Source organism: Lissotriton vulgaris, unplaced genomic scaffold (assembly GCF_964263255.1).
Source record: "Lissotriton vulgaris unplaced genomic scaffold, aLisVul1.2 SCAFFOLD_341, whole genome shotgun sequence".
NCBI lineage: Eukaryota > Metazoa > Chordata > Amphibia > Caudata > Salamandridae > Lissotriton > Lissotriton vulgaris.
In genome coordinates this window covers 578,778-593,675 of record NW_028243854.1, presented here as the reverse complement: position 1 = coordinate 593,675, position 14,898 = coordinate 578,778, and positions in this window count along the sequence as shown.

Sequence of the window (14,898 nt, the reverse complement as noted above, 5' to 3'; positions counted from 1 at the left end):
CCCATGATCAAGCTCATTTCCAAAGTCTGGCACAACGACAAAATCCCGACTCAGCCAGACGCCTAGTCCAGCAGTGCCTTATCTGTCTGCAACACAACCCCAGGAAAGGAACTGTGGTACCCCGGGGAGGGTTTGGGACCCCCAATCACCCCTTTGAGGTCCTTCAGATGGACTACATCCAACTAGAGAGATGCCAAAGCTTGAAGTATGTACTAGTCATCGTATGTGCCTTCAGCAAATGGGTAGAGGCCTATCCAACCCGTGACAACACTGCCATGACTACTGCCAAAGTACTACTGAAAGAATTCTTCCCTCGCTATGGCCTTTGTCGAATTTTATGGAGCGACAATGGCCCCCACTTCATAGCTGAGGTTATCCAACTAATCCTAAAGGGGTTGGGGGTGAAGCAAAGGTTTCATGCGGTCTTCCACCCCCAATCCGCCGGTCTGGTGGAACGCCATAATGCCACACTGAAGTTAAAATTGTCAAAAATAGTGGCCACCACTGGACTTAACTGGCCGGATGCCCTCCCACTGGCCTTGTTATCGATGCGCTCCACTCCCACCAAGCACCATTTGACCCCCTACGAGGTCGTGTTTGGGCGACCGATGAATCTCTGGACTGCTCCCAAACCGACCTCCATTCATGACGTCCCAGACGTCCTACTATCTGATTATTTGTGCAAGTTAACTAAAACGTTGTCTGTCATTCATCAACAGGTGCAGCAGGCCATCCCCGATGCTTCCAGGGGCCCCGGCCACGACATCCAGCCGGGAGATTTCGTCCTAATACGAAATTTCCAGTGGACCAAGAGTCTGGAACCTCGGTGGACGGGCCCCTGGCAAGTGCTGATTACCACCCGAACGGCGCTTCGAGTGGAGGGGAAGAAGCACTGGCTGCACGCACATCACTGCCGGAAGGTCTCTGCAAACCTGGCCACGACAGAAAACGTCAACACCCAAGAAGAGCTCCTGAACAAAGACCGACCGACATTGAACTGTTATCCCGATACTGAGGCACTCGAACTTGCAAAATTCTCTGATCCCACTGTGCCATCCAGAGAAGGGTATTTCCTGCGTCGAAAGGAGGGAGCTTCGGCTAAGTAGGCCACGGACTAAGTTAAATCTCAGAACGGTGACCTCAGCACAACCAAGGGTTGCCGGGAGAGAAGCTAAACAAAGTCTGTGGTTCTGCCCGCTACCGAGCCCCTTGAAGGTGATGGAAGCGCCAGATAAGAAGATGATGGAAGCGCCAGATAAGAAGATGATGGAAGCAACAGGAAGTACCCACTATAGAAACCCAAAGACTGACAATTTGCACAAATCAAAGACAATCGCCCTCTTTATTGTCTTCCTCTTCTGCCTCCTCCTCATGACCTCCTTCTGGATTCTGGAGGAAAGCACACCGGCTCATGAGGCATTGCTACCTACTGCACAACCAACACCCCTGAAAGAGCATCACCTAGTCTCTCTGTCGCCTCAGCTGCGAGAAAGGCGCAGGGAATTCTGGAACAATTCTTTCGTGCAACTGTTGCACCAACACAACCTTGCCGCAAATGCTACGAACTGCTGGATCTGCGGGCTGCTCCCGCATGCCTCTGGACACTCCATCCCCTTCATCCCCTCTCCTTTCTCAGTTCACGGCTCCTGCCTCGCCTGGTTGATCCTCATGCAAGAGAGCCACAAGGACAACGCCACCTCCAGCCAGATGGTGTCGCACTTCTACTCTGGTTTCTGGCTGAACAAAACCGGAAAGACTTCTGCTGCCCTGTGTCCTGCGCTAGCGGGCGCCACCTTCCTTAAAGACATTCCAGCCAAAGAACGAGTCGAAGTACAGGTGCTCCACAATCCAGCCAGGACCACCTTCTCTCATCTGCAAAAACAAACTACCGCTACTCTGACTGTGGCCCTGTCTGTTATCAATATCACAGGTCTTGTGTGTCTCGAAGGCCATGGAACGCAGCTGGTGGGTCACAGTGCCTGCCGAATCACCAGAACATTGGACTCAGTTGACCCCCCTTCCTTTGTTGCTTCTCCGAATATGTACTTTGTGTGTGGCACCAAAGCTTACACCTGGCTCCCGAAAGGTTGGAAGGGTGTCTGTTACATTGCCTTCGTTCTTCCACCCACATATGTAGCCCCTGCCAACCATCACCGGCAGAGGCGTGCAGATGACATTGGACAAGCCGACTCCACCGGAGCACAGTTCCTAGATGCAGCAAAGGGACTTGTTCCTCTGTGGGGCCCAATGGCAAACAACCGCGCTATCCGACACCTGACCCAGGCAGTAGAAACAACGATCAACATCACGGCTGGCATCCTCGCCAACAACACGGCGGAGCTTCAGGCGGTCCGCCTTGTGACCCTTCAAAACCGCCTTGTCTTAGACGTGGTCCTAGCCGACCGAGGAGGAGCATGCCGCATCATCGGATCCAGCTGCTGTACCTACGTGCCTGACAACTCGCCTTCAGTCTACAAGGCAATTGAACACCTCCACAGACTTTCCTCGGAGGTTCACCAAGAGCAGGAAGGATGGTCGCTTGGGAGCTGGTTTTGGGACACTTTGAAGGACTGGGGTTGGAAGTTGTTTTCCTTCGTGCTGGTACCTGTTGTGATATTATGTGGGTGTTGCTTAGGTATCCAATGTCTGCCATATTTGTGTGGCCTTGTTTCTAACTGTATGTGCCCAAAGACTTTGGACTTCCGAAATGAGCACATGAGTCCCCTCTATGAAGTAGGAATACGTGGCCTTATGGGGATAAATCCGAACTGACAAGTTGGCGAGACATGTTAAAAGGGAGGACTGTGGAATTTTAGTTTACGAACTGAACATCATCTGCGCCAGCTTGTCACCCATGTACAACGTGCACGACAACCATTTTAGGTATCATGGTCTCCCTGTCCACGATCGGTTGCCAGCGCGCCCCTCTGACCCAGCAAGCATCCTCCGCACACCCTGGCTCCCCCTCCCTCCCTCTCACGAGCCTAACCCTTCTGCATGACCCTGTCCTTGGGAGTCACGCCTGCGCCTGACCAGCATCTCCTCTCCTCCCATGAATGCCCCTCTGTTGATAAACCTTCCCTCCGCGCTCGATTGTCCACGAGGCATGAATACCACTCCTTTGATGACCCCTTCCCCCGTGTCCAGCTGTCCACACAGGTCCGAGGCCATCGCCTAAGCCGGGAGATATCTTTTACTGCCCCTTATTGTATGAAGTCACTCTTCTTCAAAGGACCCTCTATTGATCAAGACCTCCCCACCCCCCGGGATATGATCAGGCGCACACATCCTAAGAATCGGCAGAACACTCAGCTGCGCGATGACCCCCTCCTCTTATCAGCAGGTTGAGGATCTCTATTGTAGAGGCATGTGGGGTGGGATTGACACGAGGATTACGGGGATGTCTTTTTTCCTTACTTCACAATGTTCTGATTGTAATAAAGAAAGGTCACATGCCATAAACCAGTGTATAAGAGGCCAGGACTCCGAGAGGCTGTTAGAGCACCTCGAGACGATACCTTGTTGTCTGATCTGATGTGTTCTGCTATGTCGGAATAAAACTTCTGTTTCCTGCCTTCTGGTCTCCGGCGCCTGCCTCATTGCTTGGTAAATTGAATGGTACAAAGGCGGTTAGCGCCGGGCAAATCTTGAAAAAGGTCATAGCCCTACCTTTTTCCACAGTATGTGTACACCAAGTTGGAGCGTGTATCTTCACTACAACCTCCTACCACCTAACGGAGAACAAGCCATGCTGTGTGCATTGTACGATAGGATTGAAAGTCCTTCTTTGCTCAATATCTTTCCGGCTCAAGTGTCTGGTCCAATGGCTCTCACATGTGTGTGTGTGTTTTATTCACCCAGAAATCTGTCGCGATATTCACGGATTCACGGTATGGCTCAGGATCACTCCAGGCTTCAGGCTTCTCTGGGGGCAGCAGGGATTCTTTAGTTCTGCTGGAGCTGCAATCAGAAATGAACCTGATGCAAAAAGCTCGCTTGATGTTCTTCAAACACGATCTAACATTCCTATGGTCCTTGCTAATACTCATCGGCCTGGGCAGGATGAAGCGCATGAGTGGAATACCCTTACTGATCCCACTGCCGAAAGAGTCCCGCCTCCGAACTCTGAGGTAGCTTTGTACACTTCCCATGGTGCTGCCTCCCACGATCTACAGGATTACAAGAATGTGCCACTGATACAGAAAAGAGTCTGGATCGACAAACAAGAAAGAGCGGCTCCCCAAAGAGTGGTACTCTCGACTCTTGTTCGACGGACCACGCTGAACCCCCTAAGCAAGCTGGCCTAGTCTGGACCTCAAGTATACACTGATTTTGAACTGGATTTTACCTCCATTATCCAACAGGATAGTCATTCCTGTGTGCCTTTCCAAACCCACCTTGGGAAGAATGTCACAAACGGCTGAAGCCCACCGATGTCGCGGGCCACCTGGTCCACATTCAAATTGACTTTATTCAGATACTTCGATCAATCACTCAATCAATCAATCACTGCATTTATAAAGCGCACTACATACCCGCGAGAGTCTCAAGGCGCTGGGGTGGAGGGGGGCCGCTACTGACCGAAGAGCCAGGTCTTGAGGAGTCTTCTGAAGGCGAGTAGGTCTTGGGTCTGCCGTAGGTGGGTAGGGAGGGCGTTCCAGGTCTTGGCGGCGAGGTAGGAGAAGGATCTGCCACCGGCGGTGGTCTTCCGGAAACGAGGGACCGTGGCGAGGACGAGGTTGGCTGAGCGGAGGTTTCACGTGGGGGTGTGGAAGCTGAGTCGGTTGTTGAGGTATGTGGGTCCGGTGTTGTGTAGGGCTTTGTGTGAGTGGATGAGGAGTTTGAAGGTGATCCTCTTGTTGACGGGGAGCCAGTGCAGGCCTCTCAGGTGGGGTGTGATGTGGCTGTGTCGGGGGACATTGAGGATCAGTCGTGCCGAGGCGTTCTGGATTTGTTGTAGTCATCTCAGGAGCTTGGTTGTTGTTCCTGAGTAGAGGGTGTTAACCGTAGTCGAGTCTGCTGGTGATGAGGGCCTGGGTGACGGTCTTTCTCGTGTCGGGAGGGATCCATTTGAAGATCCTGCGGAGCATGCAGAGGGTGCTGAAGCAGGACGCGGAGACGGCGTTGACTTGCCTGGTCATGGAGAGGGTGGAGTCGAGGATGACCCCCAGGTTGCGTGCGTGGTCTGTGGGTTCCGAGGGTGTGCCTAGCGATGTGGGCCACCAGGAGTCGTCCCAGGCTGATGGGGTGGGTCCGAGAATGAGGACTGAGGAAAAGTCAAAAATGACTCACTCTCCCCACCAGGGATCTATCCAGCAGTTTGCATAATAAAGCAGCAAAGGAATTGACAGCCAATCTGTAAAATCAAAAGACATCTTTATTATAATTAATTATGAGGCTTCGTCGTCCAACCGTAGTTTTACAACTGAAAGAGGGAGCCTGCCTGAGCTTTCTCAGGCAGGCTTTTTATACAAAAAGTTTGGCCCTAGGCTCACATTCTTGCTTTGAAACACATTATTGTAGGTCACTCCCATGTTACTAACAAAGCATGTTATAATTACAAATACCAGTTTGCTTGCCCAAACTGTCCAACCCATCTTCCATCATGAACATATGTCAAACTTCACATATTTTCCTGTGCAGGCCGGAGAAACTCACAATAGAACTGGTTTCCTCCCCATCATATAAACGGTCACCTCCCCATTGTAAAAGCCCAGAAGCAGAGAAACAAAGCCAGGTGTGGAAGATAGAAATGTAGGATAAGGGATGCTTGTGGGTCATAAACAGGCATGGCTACTGTATTCGGCCTTCTAATCTTGCTCAGGCCAATGTACACAACAAGTTGCTCAGATCTTTAATATAGATTGACTAGAGGGCATGGACTGGTTTGGTGGGGCCAACATCACGTAGGCAGATTCAGCCTGTTCAGGTCAAATTGGAGTCAGGAAGAACTCAAGCTAAGGGGTACGTGTCCTTTAATACTTGCTCTACCAGAATCATTGGCTCATGTATATGCCTATGTAAAGGGCAACACCTAAGATGGCTGCTGTTCACAACATAGAACCTGTGGGCTCAGAATGAATTTGTCAATAACTTCTGCATTCATCATTGTATCGTGATGAAAATACACACACATATAAAACTTGCCATTTTCGTTTCTCTGATATCAAAATCATAGCAGAATAATAATATTTTAAACACAGGATCAGATTTCAAAGAACCTCAGACGCCCCTTTTGCCCTTACATAGGCAATTACTCAGTTTATATTAGCAGCTGTGTCCAAAATCCGTTATAAGCCTCTTGGAAGGCTTCTATTGTCCATCAAATCCGCTTCCATCATCTTCTTCCGCATTGGGCCTCTCGATCCAGGCCTTTTCATGCTCAGTAGGAGTGCCCTCCTGGAACACCCACAGTTCATTCAAAGTCTCAATGTCTCAAAACAAATGCACCAGTGTCTCTTCTCTGTGACACCTCAAGAAATGTGCTCTTCATTGATCAAGGGCACAAAACATCTCGTGCAGAAACAAGCACCACTGAGAAACAACCTCTCAAGATCAGCAGCACTTTCCAGACTCCAACACTCGTCATTTAGTGTCAGAGGACGCTCAAGCTGCTCTTCTCAAGGGCACCGGAATGTAGTGCCTTTTTCCAAACTCATATTCTCGGGTGCACTGCCTTTCCGCTGGAGCAAAGGGAAAGAGGTGTGTGTGGGGGAGGGCCAAAACTCAGGCCAAGGGGATCAGGGGACCGCGCGCTGCCAGAGGTTTCAGGCACATGACAGTTTGAACAAGTTGAACAAAGTAGATGACAGTTCTGCCATCAGAAGCAGGGATCCTCCGCATCTTTGCACTGAACTTCTGAGGCAAAACAGAAAATCAGCTCCTTTTTTTTTCTTTTCTTTTTACAACGCCTTCTGATGAAACAAATGGTTTGCTTAGGAGGTACCACTGGAGGCACGCTGATGATCGCTGTCCATGCTGATGACCGCTGCCCACGCTCTGATTGCTGTTCACGCTGCTGATTGCTGTCAGTAATTGCAGGGCCAAGAAGTCTGTAGTCGTCTGCCATGTTTACTGATGGGGACCAGGCTTTTTCTTGATCACCGGTCTGCAGGGTAACATTCTTCCTTTTTGACTCTGGAAGATCCCGCAGAACCTAGTGATATAGGAAGTGTAACACAATTGTTAGTTTCCTTCAAGTCAGATATAAAAACAGTTCATGGGTTGGCTTTTTTGACAAGAGGACTGCAAGCAAGTGGCCTGTAATCTGCAAAGGAGTGGCAATACACCATGGGAACCTAAATGGATGCCCTCACACAGTGGCGTTACCTAATGGGATACATTATTCAATGGGGTAAATACATATTCTCCTTAATGATGAAGGCTAGGTTTTCCTAACCATCATCTAGAACATCTCAAATACAGAAATGGCATAATACACATTATCAAGGACATGAAGAAAAGTCCCTTTTTAAAACAATGTGCATCAAGTGCGCTATGTAATACAAAGGCTACTGATCAACTGTGCAGACAAAAAGGACAAGAACTAGAGAGTCCTGGTATCTGCATGATTAGAGCACATCTAATTTAAAAAAATTGAGGCAGCAGAAACAAACTGGGGATATCTCCTATTGAGATGGAAAACTTGTATTGGGTCAATCAACCAGGCTATCACTATCCTGACAGTCAGTCTGAAAAGGCATTTGAAGTAGGCCTAAAGGAAATTCTTGAGAACCAGTCTGGTCACACAAAAGGGAATGGTATGTAGCATAAGGGGGGTTCCTAATACATCACTGCAGTCTAGAAGTGTAAACATGAACAATACACCCATAATAATAAATGGGCTGACTGGTGAAAGGAAGATGGAGAAGCGAAAATGGAAGTAGAACACACCTAAAATCTTCAATAACTAAACATGATGCAACATTGGTCAGGTAAGAAGCAAAAAGAAAAATATATAGGAAGGACAAGAGTTCGCTTGGGTGGTCTAAGGCATGTGACACAGCACCAAGAGCACGGGGATACATGAAAGACCAATGTTACAGAAATTTAACTCTACCGCTGACAATCTATACCCTACACGGTAATTCTAACTAATGTTCAGTTGTCTCTTCAGGGAAAAAAATGAATCCATAGGCTTTTTCAGGAATCAAAAATTGCGATCAAAAAAATGCGATATCGAAATTAGGCCACCTTTAGTCACGGATCTATAATTCCATCCTTAGGCCCAATCAAGGATACATAAATGCAGAGCTGCCTGTCCTTAAGGAAAAAAGGGCAGTAAATGACTAACAACGGGTGGCACACTTTGATCCAGTATATCATTTTAGTTTTCTTAAAAATCATTACAGCCAAATTTAGGCATGCACTGGAAAAACTGCTGCCTTACTCGCTCACAGTATGAGGTCCATATCTGTGAAATTTATCTTAATACAATATTCATCCAATTTATTGTGAAATAACACATATCGTCATATGTGTTCCTTCACAACACAGGGGAACTTGTAATTCAAAGTAGCACCATAGAACAGAACATACACACAAAAAATTTAAAAAATAATTACACATATCAAGCCATCTCAAGCCATAAGATATACTTGCTGTATATCAAGCACAAGGAAAAACAGCCCAGACAAACAAACAGGCATATATGAATAAGCGGTCATGCATAATACCATGGCACATGTACTGTATACTATAAACCTGCAGCCCAATCTCAATTGTCAAGTCTAAAATCCTATACCCTCCTTTTGACAGCAGGGCATCAGGTAATTGATACTCTGCAGTCAAATATAATGTCGCTGTGTCAAATAACGCGTTTCAGTGGGCCAAATGTACAAATGAAAACATAAACACACACATGTTTCTCTTACAAAAAAATTGTCTCTTCAACCAGCCAACTCGCGTGTCTTGTGAATTAATCCATGAATCATCTGTAGGAAGAAGCAGAAAAGATACACAACACACACATTTTTCATAACACAACATCAATTATAACCCTTTTTATCAGACTACAAAACATGACACAATGTGACATACAAAAAAAAAAACTTCTCATTATTTACCTGTAACTTTTTGTCCATGTACCTTGCAAAAACGCCCATTCTCACTCAGGCCTAAGGCCTTTAAGTTGCAGAATTTTGGGGAAGGGCTTCTACTTATTGCCTATCTAAAACTCAATGTAACACTTCGTTTTTCTTTTTGTCAAATAAACTTAACTAAAAAAAAATGTGTTCCTAGCATGCAGACACACATATACCAGTTCTACAGATCATTTAGCAGAATGTTTGATATTTTTTTTTCAAATAAATCACTTTTGCATTTGCCCTTTTTAAATCATGTTCCCTCCTTTTACACAGTGCTTAATTTGTAAGACATGAAGTGCAGGTGCTACAATTTTGTATGAGGAATACCTTTCCTATTTGTTTATTATCTCAGATGTGCGCTTTTAACGCAGATGTAATGTGAATGCGGCAAATGAGAACAAGCCAGCCTGCAATGAATGAAGGTTACAGATTTAAATCATATACAATCAACTACATCTATACTACTATTATAAAGAGAGAACTTGCACCTTTGAGCCAGGTAAACTCGAAAACTACACCACCAATCTGAGCACCCAAGACATGCTAGAAAACCTTAGGGCAAGCAGAAGGACATAGGCTACATAAAAATAAAAAATATATGTTCTTTACAAATTTTGAAAAAAAAAAAAGTAGTCCCTTGCAAGTAGCGCCGGCCGTGACATCGGGAGCGCGGGGGAGGAGCTGCGTTGAGGCAACAGGAAGAGCGTCATGGCAGACAATTGGTGAGGAGCAGCTCGGGGAGGAGCGGCTGGTGAGGTAAGTCAAGGGCCGCGGGTGCGCACCGAGGGACGGGCGGGAGCCGTCCAGGGGTGACAAGGCAGGGGAGGCTGCAGTGTGCTTCAAGTCGGCTGCCACCGGCAACGCTGGGGCGGGCTGCTACGGAAATATAAAATTGCAGGTGCTCACTTCCATAAACTATCTGCTTGCTATTGAAAACTGATGGTTCTCTTCTTCGCAGGGCCACTGATTGTATCCACTGAAGACGGAGTTTGCACTGTTCGAGATTCACAGCTTGGTTTTACACATCTCAGATAGGAAGCTGGGCGCACGGAGCACACTGTCGGCGAGGCCTGCCTGTGTGTTATAGAGAGAAGTCCCCCCAAGCCCAATTCCTCCCCCCGTTCCCCACCCCCACCCCCGCTTTACAGAGCTGTAAACAATAACAAGCAGCAGGCAGAGACAGGGAGCGCTATTGATGCTAAAAGTTCCCAAACGGGCAAATTACGAAGTGGCTTTGAGGCCAGAAACTAAACTCCCCCACTTGGGGTTGACTGTGAGACCTTCCCGCATGGTGTGGTGTGATAATAAAACACATCTAATTTGTTTTATGCATTTGAGATCCGCGGAACTAGGTCGAAGGCACTTAGGCGCTAACAGAGACTGTTCACATTCCATCAGAGCTCAAAATGTGCAGCCTAGATGGCAGAGATGACGAGGGGCTGGGTGTAGGTCGCACACCAGTGTATTTTACATACATTATACGTTTACAGTTTCAGCCCTAAAGAGGTGTGCCGTACCATAGTCAGAGAAAGGTGGAATAATTGTCATGCAGATGTCTGGGGAATCTGTTTGAATCTGAACTGAGCGCTCTGGAGAAACCAATGAGTCATGCGGCACTTTTTGTTTTTTTTCTTTACTGTCCATTAATTGATGATTTTGTATGTATGATTGGTTGGTAAGAGGATGAAAGCATTGATGGATGGGTGAGCGCAATGATGAAAGAACTGCTATGCGACCGAGTGCACGGAGGGATGATTTGACTGAATTGATTGATGAGTGAGTAATGAATGAATATGAATGCATAAATGCACACAGTGAGAGTGACCACATAGATGGCTGTGGGAAGTAGGGTAATGGTTGCTTTGCTCCCTTTGCTGGCAGGAGGCAACTCTCTCTGTACTAATTCATCCCTTCATTTATACATGGAATCACTTATGCATCCATTCATCCACCCTTTCACTGATTCCTTTATTCATCCACTGTCCGATTCACACAACTTCACATGCAAAAACATCACAATTCAAGGCACTTTCTTTAAACAAACAATGACAAAGCCAGCGGGTCTGGTTTTGGCATGCATGCAGTACTTTTTTAAAAATTATTTTGCCAACATATACAATATGAAAGACAATTTAGCAAATCTTAAAAAGTAAGAAATTGCACAGCAGCTCAAGCACACCTGCCCTGGCACTGAAGTACACTCCTTTTCAGGCAGCTGTGCACATGTGGTCAGGAAAAATACTGTCACTCAATCAATCAATCATTCATTTGTAAAGCGCGCTGCATACCCGTGAGGGTCTCAAGGCGCTGGCGGGGGGGCTTCTATTGATCGAAAAGCCAGGTCTTGCTGAAGGCCAGCAGGTAGACAATGCAGTGACCAACTTACTCAGCAGCAGCAGCGGCGGACACACAGGTGGCGATGTGCGCCGGGGTAGCGACCTACCGGGTGGGTCAAGGGTCGCTCAGAGTGTAGAAGAGACTGTGATGGGTGAAGGAGGCTGACACATTGCCCTGTGCTGTATGCTGTGGTGGGAGGAAGCAAACTGTGAATGACACTTGAAATGATTTATGGTTGAAGCAAGGTAACCAGAAGCCCTCCTTATATGTATGTTTTATATTATGATTTTTGGGAAAAGACAAGGTTGACATGTCAGTTAGAGCTGTCTCAATGGCAGACCTAAAACGCTCAGCTTTAACTATCCACAACGAGGTATTTTGGAACATGACAGATTGACATTTTCTGTTAAAAAAGCTCTTAGCCTCCTGGTCCCAGATGGTCATGTCCTGGTTCGGGTTTGGATAGCGGTCAGGCCACACATCGCACTTGAGCAGTAGGAAGCATTGTCAATGCCTCACAATGCATAGGATCTCACAGCGGCTCTACATAGGGGTAGCAAGCGCTATGCAAATGCTATAATACAATACAGTACTCGCTGACACAAACAGACCCGGCGAGTCGATACACCTCTGCTCCATAGTCAACCACTGGCACCAGTTGACTTTGAACAAAGGGCCTTCGTAGCTCTCAACCACCCCCTAGCCTGACAGGGATGTATGACGTTACAACGCATACTTTTACAACGCATACCTTTACAACGCATTTTTTACAACGCAACATCCATTACAACACATTCCATTACAACGAATATTTAAAAACTACCTTTACAACGCAATCCATTACAACGCATACTACCTTTACAATGCATACCATAACAACGCATACCATTATATTGCATGTATGGTAAGTATTGGATAGTGTAGGGGTAAAAATGACTATTCTAACTCCAGGGGGTGCAACAGTAGGGTAAGTGTTGGATAGTGTAAGGGTACTATGCGTTGTAATGGTATGCGTTGTAATGGTATGCGTTGTAATGGTATGCGTTGTAATGGTATGCGTTGTAATGGTATGCGTTGTAATGACTGCGTTGTAATGACATGAGTTGTAATTGTATGCATTGTAGTGTCATGCGTAATAATGGTTAGGTTGTAATGACATGCGTTGTAAGGGATGTTGCGTTGTAATTACTGCGTTGTAATAGTAGTGCGTTGTAAAAGTTGCGTTGTAAAGGTTGTTTCCCGCCTGACAGTGCTATCCAATCAAAGTGACTTCTTGAGCCGCTATGCATGCTGGGAGTCGTGGTTTTGCCATTGTAGTAATGGCCCTACAAGTCACAGGATGCCAAGAGCTGAACATCCAAGACAGGCTAAAGGTCACCCACATTGGCAGTTGGCCAGTTAAGTCCTGCGGACAACTATGTTGTAGAATTGATTGGTGTTTTTACTTTGAGGATTGCTTAAATTAAACAACAAATATCTGAACACTGAAAGTGAGTGCTGTCCGCAGCACAAACACAGATTCCCATTAGGCCAGTTATGTGCTGCCATAAAATAACATTAATTACACTCACTACTTTTAAAGGCATACATAGGGGCACACAGTACAAACAATACCACCACAAATTTAACTTACCTTTCAACATCTATACTACTATCTATATCTATATCTATATCTATATCTATACTACTATTATAAAGAAAGAACTGTGTCCTTTGAGCCAGGTAAACTCAAAAACTACACCACCAATCCAAACACCCAATACATCTTTGAAAACGTCAGGGCAAGCAGATGGGCATAGGCTATATAAAAAAAATATATATATATACGTTGTTTAAAAAATGTACGAATACAAAAAAAAGTAGTCCCGTGGAAGTAGCGCCGGCCGCGACGTGCGTGCTGACATCAGGAGCGCGGGGAGGAGCGATGAGGAGCGGCAGACAGGTGGGGAGGAGCGGTGAGGAGCGCGGACAGGCGGGGAGGAGCGGCGAGGAGCGGCGGAGAGGTGAACTCAGGAGCACGGGGAGGAGTGGCGGCTAAGGTAGGTGAAGCAGCCGCGGGTGCGCTCCAAGGGACCCACGGACTACGTCGGGGCGGGCGGGGGCCCTGAAGCCTGATTGCTCCCAAGCCTTTTGCTCCCGGACAACGTCGGGACGGGCTGCTAGTCTCATATAAAGCGCTTGTGTGCAGCATTTTGAAAGCAACTGGGAGCTATGCAAACCACGTGTGGGCTCTACAATCCTTCAGGGTACTGACAAATGAGGCTGCAGTTTTACAAATTAAATAGTGTTCCTTTTATTATTATTAGCGGGATGCAATGCTGTGTCAGCCCTGCCGTATTTCTAATTTGAGATAAATGTGTTGATGACATAATTTACCGAACAACAAGCGTTTTGTGGGAACATGCTGGAGCTATTATTTATTCTTTGGCTAAAATGCAATCATCATTTGCTGTACATGTGCCCTGCATCCTCTGCTCATTTTAGTTCAAAAACAAAAACCCCATCCCAGCTAATTTCAAATTTGTAACGCTTTAAGAAGACACTTTTAAATTATGAACATGAGCAGGAATTAAATTTATCGGAGCAAGTCAGGCTATTCAAGTGACCTCAGGTCAGGACCGTGGCAGGGGCAGGGATTTAAATACAAAGAGGCAGCTGAAGTTAGCATCAGATGCATGTTTAACCATGTCATGCTGCATTCCACAGGCGAGGCTCTAATTAAAAGGTCACAAATGTCAACAAGACAGCCTTACAAGATAACATCTCGGCCGCTACTGCTGGAACACGTTATACAGGTTCTGCCAGTCGCCGCTACTGCTGGAACACGTTATACAGGTTCTGCCAGTCCCCTGCTCGTGGTAACTGAAGCTGACGAAAGCCAGTAAGTTTAAACACCTGCAATATTTCACTCTATTTAAAACAATAATTTCTCTCTCTTTTTTTTTCTTTTGCGCTAAAATTCATCTCCCTACTCTTATATTATTAACCTAGATTTACTGAATAAATCACCAAACCTAATAACACACATACTAGTTTTTTCAGAATAAAAGCTTCTTGTAATTCTATGACACATTGACTCGCTGAATCATAAGAAGGCACAACCTGCAAACATATATATTAAGATCTAAATGTATGTATTTACTAAAGAGACAGTTTAAAAAGGGGCCCTGAAACCATTTAAAACAGTCTATTTATCTGAAAATCGACTTTGGTATTCTAGATACTAAGAAATAAATATCCTACAATTTTATTGCATAATGGGTATTACTAGAATGTCTACTACCTAATTTATGAGTCATACATTTGAAAATACTAAGTTATACCTTATAGAAACGAGCTTGTTTGCGCCTAGGGTAAGGGAAATTGCGCACAGAAGTGTTTGGTCATTTTCGTGGTACAACATAACTTAAATCAAACATTTTAATGCTAGGGGGTCATAGTATGAGTGTTAAGCTTCACAAATATTAAAAAACGA